Raw genomic sequence first — 7,555 nt, 5'->3', positions numbered from 1 at the left:
TGATCAGTCTCTCACGTCTCTGTGGAAGAATTTTGGCCCACTCTTCCATGCAGAACTGCTTTAACTCAGCGACATTTGTGGGTTTTCAAGCACGAACTGCTCGTTTCAAGTCCTGCCACAACATCTCAATTGGGATTAGGTCTGGACTTTGACTAGGCCACATTAGCCTATGTCACAACAGAAATACATGTTGAGTCTTGGTGCATATTAGACTGTAGACATCACATCCCAGCTTGACTGTCTCTGTGACCATCATACAGGATGCAGTACACGTGTCTTTTGAATATCATCATCACATGCTTACTTGACACAGATCATACACGCAACCATTGGGGTTGATGTTTCCTTCCTCACAACATAAGTAGATCATGATTGCTAATAGAGAAACATGTTGCTAGTTTCTGAGAATCATTTCAATACTTTTCCCACATATGGCCTGAGTGGTATTGTTAGTTGCACTAATCGTACAGTGAAATGTTGTTGTTAATGTGTTACAAAGGCCGGTACGAGTCTTAGAGGACTGGGAGGTCAAAGTGTTTCCTCTCAACTCACGATCTCATCTCAGACAGGAAGTATTGTAGCTACAGTTATACCAACACAACACCAAGACTGTACAAAGCAGACAACAAAAAACATTTTAGGACTTACAGCAGGCAGATCAGTCATAACTTTGAATGCTGCATATTTCTGCAGACTGACTGTGTCACGCCCTGGCTCTGGGGACTCTAGTATGTTGAGCCAGGGTGTGAGTTTTCATTTGTTTTTCGTTCTAGTTTAGTATTTCTATGTTGGCCAGTGTGGTTCTCAATCAGAGGCAACGTGTATCAGCTGTTGCTTGTTGTCTCTGATTGGGAACCATACTTAAGCAGCCAGTTTTCCCACAGTGTTTTTGGGATCTTGTTCCAATTAGGTTTGTGTTTGATCCAAGGACGTCACGTTATCGTTTTGTTGTTTTTGTTTGTGTATCATTTAATAAAAAGTATGTTCACCTTCCACGCTTTGCCTTGGTCCTCTGTTCCCGACGATCGTGACAGACTGACTTTGCAGTGCAGTAAACAACAGATACTTCCTCCTATAGAGCATAATGAAGTCAACTTTAATAGTTTCTGTTGGGTGCTTCCCCTGCCATGAGGAACATCGGGTCTTCTTTTCCTCATAGCTTACATTGCTGTTCCTACCTGGGAAGGTTTTTGCGTGTCTATCATTGTGACATATAGTATTGGTAGCTAAGTTACGTAATGTTGTTAGGTTGGAATGCAACACAACTGCAATATTATAGTATAATAGGATAATATCCACATATTAGCACCTCCTGAAGGACTGTGTTATTGACTAAATAGTTATTTAGTTTTTAGAATGTTTATGATGCTGCAGACAGTCATTTAGTTGTGTTGTCTTTGAGTTGATTTCTGCTATTGCTACTGTGTTGTGAGACTAGTGTTAAGGAAATGACCAATCAATTATTACTCTAGTCTAGGTGCTGTCTGGCAGCTCACGCAGTAAATACCCTCTTTGTTTTCCCATAGCTGTCTCTCTAAGCCCCCCCACACCTCACCCCTCTCAGTGAGATATGATGTTAACCCCTTGCAGAGTGCTTGCGGAAATCTGTCTGGTAGTAGGAACCGTTACAAGTCTCAGTTACTCATCAGAGCCCTGGGCCAGGGCACTGTCACAGCTGGTGTGTATAATCACTCTCCCTTGTAGCAGTGGGAGTCAGGTTAGATCTTCAATCCAATCAGAGCTCACTCTGAAAGGGCAGGCCTGGCGTCACCCTTTCCTATCTCTCTCTGAGGCTGGAGTGACTGTAGCAGAGAGGTAGAGACAGAGTTTAGGTTAACAGTGGCTGAGGACACAGGGCTCAGTGTATGATCGGGGAGGTGGCTGGAGTAAAGACACAAGTGAGTCATTACAGGGTGGGACTTAGCGTGAATGACAGGTGGAGAGGGGTTTTGACTAGATGGTATACAGCTACGGACGGTAGTGACTTTTTCGTAGTAGGTTAGGAGAACTTATGCAGCAGGATAGGATAATTAACATAGCAGGTTAGGAGAATTAGGTTAAGGTTAGGGCTAGCTCAAATCTCTCCTAACCTGCTACGAAAAGTCACTTCCATCTCTAGCTGTACTCCATCTAGTCACAACCATGGAAAGGGGCGTGGGTTAATGCGAGGTAACGGACACTCAGAACCTCCACTCTGTTGCTATGGGTAACAGATCAGGGTATCACGGTCATGTCATGACGCCGCCCCGGTCTCAGTCACAGTGCCGGACAGCTGGCCCCTGGGTGCATCGCTGGGGGACAAACTGACCCGTCCGAAACGATTACCTCCACACTCCCTCTCCTGGCCATGCTGCCCCAAGGCCCTTAGCAGGGAGGAAGGTTCTTCTTTAAATTACTGTTGTAGCGAACACTTGTCTGTGAGCTTTTACTCATGGAGCCTGCATTGAAAATGCAGAACTAAGCCTTGCTTTGAAGTTTAAAATTGATGGACCACATAGAACAGCTTCTATATGTGAATGTGAAAAAAGGCATATAAAAATGTATGACTTGGTATGCACTATACAGGGTTGATTGATTGATTTTATTTGCCAATTTAAAAAAAAATACATATTATACACAGTACATCAACAATGGTTATTAATAATTATTGTGATATCTGCCTACAGTATATCGTCAACCCCCTCCCTCCCCCACCCCCTCTACCCAGGCTTCGGTGGTAGCTACTTGTTTGTGTGGTGAGTCATGCCTACCTACGCCTGGGTCACCAAGTCTGCTCCTCCTCCGTGTTCAAGGCCGCCTGTGCTGCTGTGAGTGACTCACTGCCTCTCTCCACTCCTTCCATTTAAGAAGGTTATGGCCTAAAAACATATATTAGACCCTGGATACGCATTTTGGCAAATTGCAAACTGCAGGTGGAGAGGGGCCTGGTTTCGTGTTTCCATGACAACATATTTAAGTGAAATCACAGCATCGATCAGACAAAGTGGGCTTCTGACAGACTCAGATCTCCAGTTACAGAAGAATCGAAAGGTGAGAGCATTTGGAAGAGGATGTTGTTCTGGTACTTTGTAAAGACTGAAGCTCCTAGAGTTACAATGCCTTCAGAAAGTATTCATACCCCTTGACTTTTCCACATGTTGTTGTGTTACAGCCTGAATTCAACATGGATTAAATTGTTATTTTTTCTTCACCCATCTACACCCCATAATGTTTTCACACCCCTGATTCAATACTTTGTAGAAGCACCTTTGACAGCAATTATAGCTGTGAGTCTTTCTGGGTAAGTCTCTTAAGAGCTTTCCACACCTGGATTGTGTAACATTTGCCCGTTAGTCTTTAAAACATTCTTCAAGCTTTGTTAAATTGGTTGTTGATCATTGCTAGACAGCCATTTTCAAGGCTTGCCATAGATTTTCAAGCCAATTTAAGTCAAAACTGTAACTCAGCCACTCTGGAACATTCACTGTCTTCTTGGTAAGCAACTCCAGTGTAGATTTGGCCTTGTTTTAGGTTATTGTCCTGCTGAAAGGTGAATTCAGCTCCCAGTGTGGTGGAAAGCAGACTGAAGCAGGTTTTCCTCCAGGATTTTGCCTGTGCTTAGCTCCATTCCATTAATTTTTTATCCTGAAAAACTCCCCAGTTCTTAACGATTACAAGCATACCCATAACATGATCCAGCCACCATTAATGCTTGAAAATATGGAGAGTGTTACTCCGTAATGTGTTGTATTGGATTTGTCCCAAACATAACACTTTGTATTGAGGACAAAAAGTTAATTGCTTTGCCACATTTTTCGCAGTATTGCCTTGTTGCAAATAGGATGCATGTTTTGGAATATTTTCGAATATTTTGTATTCTGTACAGGCTTCCTTCTTTTCACTGTCAATTAGGTTAATATTTTGGAGTAACTACAATGTCCGTTTTCTCCTATCACAGCCATTAAACTGTAACTTTTTTAAAGTCACCATTGGCCTCATGGTGAAATCCCTGAACGGTTTCCTTCCTCTCCAGCAACTGAGTTAGGAAGGACGCCTGTATCTTTGTAGTGACTGGGTGTATTGATACACCATCCAAAGTATAATTAATAACTTCACCATGCTCAAAGGGATATTCAATGTCTGCTTTTTTATTTTTACCCGTCTACCAATAGGTGCCCTTCTTTGCGAGGTGTTGGAAAACCTCCCTGGTCTTTGTGGTTGAATCTGTGTTTGAAATTCACTGCTTGACTGAAGGACCTTACAGCTAATTGTATGTGTGGGGTACAGAGATGAGGTAATCATAAAAAAATCATGTTAAACAGTATTATTGCACACAGAGTGTGTGTGATTTGTTAAGCACATTTGTACTCCTGAATGTATTTAGGATTGCCATAACAAAGGGGTTGAATACTTATTGACTCAAGACGTTTCAGCTTTTCATTTCTAATCAATTTGTAAAAAATAAAAAAAAGATTTCCACTTTGACATTATGGGGTAATATGTGTAGGCCAGTCAAGAAAATCTCAATTTAATCCATTTTAAATTCAAGCTGTAACACAACAAAATGTGGAAAAAGTCAAGTGTGAATACTTTCTGAAGGCACTGTATAGAATCTTCTCTAGAAGTTTAATGTCTCCCCTTTTCTAGAAACCTCTTTGTTGAATAACTCTTTGTTGAAGGAGACTGTGGGCATCGTCTTGGGAGTCATAGGATGCATCATCTCCATAGGGACCTCCATAGTAGCCTCTGCTTTGCCCATGTGGAGAGTTACTGCCTTCATCCCTCAGGTCATCTGGGAGGGCCTGTGGATGAGCTGTTTTCTCATGGGACAGTGTCAGTTCTACGACTCCCTCCTTCACCAGGACCTGCAGGTCGCCAGAGCCATGACCATCATCACCATCATCTTGGGGGTTCTGGGGGTGATGGTCTTCATCATCGGAGCCAAGTGCATCAACTGCATCAAAGAGGAACCATCTAAAGCCAAGTTGATAATAATCACTGGAATATTCTTCATCCTGGCCGGTATACTCATCATCATCAGTGTCTCCTGGACAGCTAGCTACACCACCTCAATGAAAACTGGCAGCTGATGGCCTCGCTCTACTTCAGCTGGGGGGCAGCGTCCCTGCTGCTGATCGGAGGAGCCATACTGTCCAGCTTGTGCCCCCCTAGTGAGATTGGCATCATTCTAGTGGAAAGTCTCCCTATTGTCCTGTGCCATCTATTTAGACGTTTCTACTGACCCTCCAGTGGGGTCATATGGGCCCTGATGATGATCACCTCCATCTCAACCGTCCTGGGAGCTCTGGGATTGATGGGGGCCATCTTTGGTCCAAGTGCACCAACTGTATCAAGAGTAACTGGTCCAGGGCCAAGGTGATGTTCATCATTGGAATATTCTTCATCCTGGCTGGTATCCTCCAGCTCACCACTGTCTTCGTGCTTGCCCATTACTTGATACCGAATATCCCCAAATACCAGCTGGGTCTTTTGGCTGAATTCAGTCAGTGCACCGCCTCCATACTCTGCAGCTGCATCTTCAAGAGGAACAAGCCAGACTCGACGACGATTCAATCAACCTCCCACTAACTGCTCTGTCCAGAGACTGTACTTTCTTGGTATTTTCTTGCTCCCCACGAATCCATGTCATCGGGTAGAACTTTTAAAATGTATATATATTTTCTACAAAATGTAGAAATGCGCCGTTTTCACATATGTAGACAATGGTATTGTGCTGGAGTAATGAAAATGAGGTTGAAAAGTGGTCGAGTTTCCCTTTTAAGATGAATGCGCTAAATATAAGTCGCTCTGGATAAGAGCGTTTGCTAAATGACTAAAATGCTGTTTATTTCCCTATTCTCACTTAAAATGAAAGTACTCATCCTGAAAATTGCACCGGTACCATCTTGTCTTGCTTCTTCATGGAAACCATCACTACAAGAGTACCCCATCACAAAACGTCCTTCTTTGACATTTGTGTTTCTTCCTGTGTGAGAACACAAGACACCTGGATATCTCTATTTCATTTTGTTATATCTTATGACATACAGTACCAGTCAAAAGTTTTGACACACGTACTCATTCCAGGGTTTTGTCTTTATTTGTACTATTTTCTACATTGTAGAATAATAGTGAAGACATCAAAACTATGAAATAACACAAATGGAATCATGTTGTAACCAAAAAAGTGTTAAACAAATCAAAATATATTTTAGATTTGAGATTCTTCAAATAGCCACCCTTTGCCTTGATGACAGCTTTGCACACTCTTGGCATTCTCTCAACCAGCTTCACCTGGAATGCTTATCCAACAGTCTTGAAGGAGTTACCACATATGCTGAGCACTTGTTGGCTGCTTTTCCTTCACTCTGCGGTCCGACTCATCCCAAACCATCTCAATTGGGTTGAGGTCGGGGGATTGTGGAGGCCAGGTCATCTGATGCAGCACTCCATCACTCTCCTTCTTGGTAAAATAGCCCATACACAGCCTGGAGGTGTGTTTGGTCATTGTCCTGTTGAAAAACAAATGATAGTCCCACTAAGCCCAAACCAGATGGGATGGTGTATCACTGCAGAATGCTGTGGTAGCCATGCTGGTTAAGTGTGCCTTGAATTCTAAATAAATCACAGACAGTGTCACCAGCAAAGCACCCCCACACCATAACGCCGCCTCCTCCATCTTTTACGGTGGGAAATACACATGCGGAGATCATCCGTTCACCCACACCACGTCTCACAAAGACACTGCGGTTGTAACCAAAAATCTCAAATTTGGACTCCAGACCAAAGGACACATTTCCACCGGTCTAATGTCCATTGCTCGTGTTTCTTGGCCCATGCAAGTCTCTTCTTCTTATTGGTGTCCTTTAGTAGTGGTTTCTTTGCAACAATTCGACCATGAAGGCCTGATTCACACAGTCCCCTCTGAACAGTTGATGTTGAGATGTGTCTGTTACTTGAACTCTGTGAAGCATTTATTTGGGCTGCAATTTCTGAGGCTGGTAAGTCTAATGAACTCTGGGTCTCCCATTCCTTTGGCGGCCCTCATGAGAGTCAGTTTCATCATAGCGCTTGATGTTTTTTTGCGACTGCACTTGAAGAAACTTTCAAAGTTCTTGAAATGTTCCGTATTGACTGACCTTCATGTCTTAAAGTAATGATGGACTGTAATTTCTCTTTGTTTATTTGAGCTGTTCTTGCCATAATATGGACTTGGTCTTTTACCAAACATGTCTATCTTCTGTATACCCCCCCTACCTTGTCACAACACAACTGATTGGCTCAAACTCATTAAGAAGAAAATAAATTCCACAAATTAACTTTTAAGAAGGCACACCTGTTAATTGAAATGCATTCCAGGTGACTATCTCATGAAGCTGGTTGAGAGAATGTCAAAAGTGTGCAAAGCTGTCATCAAGGCAAAGGGTGGCTATTAGAAACATCTCAAATCTCAAATATATTTTGATTTGTTTAACACTTTTTTGGTTACTACATGATTCCATATGTGTGTTATTTCACAGTTTTGATGTCTTCACTATTATTCTACAATGTAGAAAATAGTAAAAATAAAGAAAAA

Source organism: Coregonus lavaretus (assembly GCF_964263955.1).
Source record: "Coregonus lavaretus genome assembly, chromosome: 37".
Classification (NCBI taxonomy): Eukaryota; Metazoa; Chordata; class Actinopteri; order Salmoniformes; family Salmonidae; genus Coregonus; species Coregonus lavaretus.
Note: the sequence above shows the minus strand (reverse complement) of the source record.